This window comes from Sceloporus undulatus, chromosome 5 (genome assembly GCF_019175285.1).
Source record: "Sceloporus undulatus isolate JIND9_A2432 ecotype Alabama chromosome 5, SceUnd_v1.1, whole genome shotgun sequence".
NCBI lineage: Eukaryota > Metazoa > Chordata > Lepidosauria > Squamata > Phrynosomatidae > Sceloporus > Sceloporus undulatus.
The window spans coordinates 4,031,711-4,032,500 of NC_056526.1; positions in this window are offsets into that span (position 1 = coordinate 4,031,711).

Below are 790 nucleotides of genomic sequence, written 5' to 3' on the forward strand. Positions count from 1 at the left end.
AATAATAATATAATAATAATTTCTATTCCTGCCTCTCCCAAGGATTGAAGCGGGATTACAGCATAAAACCACAATAACATCTAGATTGCTATAAATATCATCACTTAAAAATACCGTTCAGAACAAAAAACATCATTACATGCTTAGTATTACAGACAAAGTAGTGTTTCTTAGGTTCTTCTATAGATCGGGTGGGTCGGCCTGCCGGAAGAGATCGTCTTTTAGTGCCTTCTTAAAAGCATCTAAGGTTGTAATAGACGGATCTCTTCCAGCAAGTTGTTCATAACTTAGGGTATATGGCTGTATACCAGGGTTCCCACGGGGGTCACGCGACCCTTCTGGGGGGTCACCAGGTTGGGAATCCCCCCGCTTCCCCCTCCCTTCTCCTGTGGGTGCCAGTGCTGAATCAGGCATCGCGCGGGGAAAAGGGAAGGGTGGGGGTCCCTCCTTTCCCTTCTCCCTGCGAGTGCCTGCGCTGGCGTGGGCACACACAAAAAGGAAGGGAATGGAGGCGGGGCCGCCTCCTTCTTCCCTGCCTTCCCGCGGGTGCAGGCACCTACAGGGAGGCAGGGAATGGGGCGGGGGTCCCTCCTCCCTTTCCCTCCCTTCCCGCGGCTGCCAGACAGCCGCGGGGAGGCAGGCGCGTCGTCGAGGCTGCCTCTTCCTCTTCTCCTCGCGGCTACCAGGCAACTACGGGGAGAAGGGGACGGGACTGCAAGCCCAGGCCTTTGCGCCAGAAGTCCCGCCCCTTCTCCCTGGTGGCCTCCCTAATTGGTTGGGAGGCTGGGAC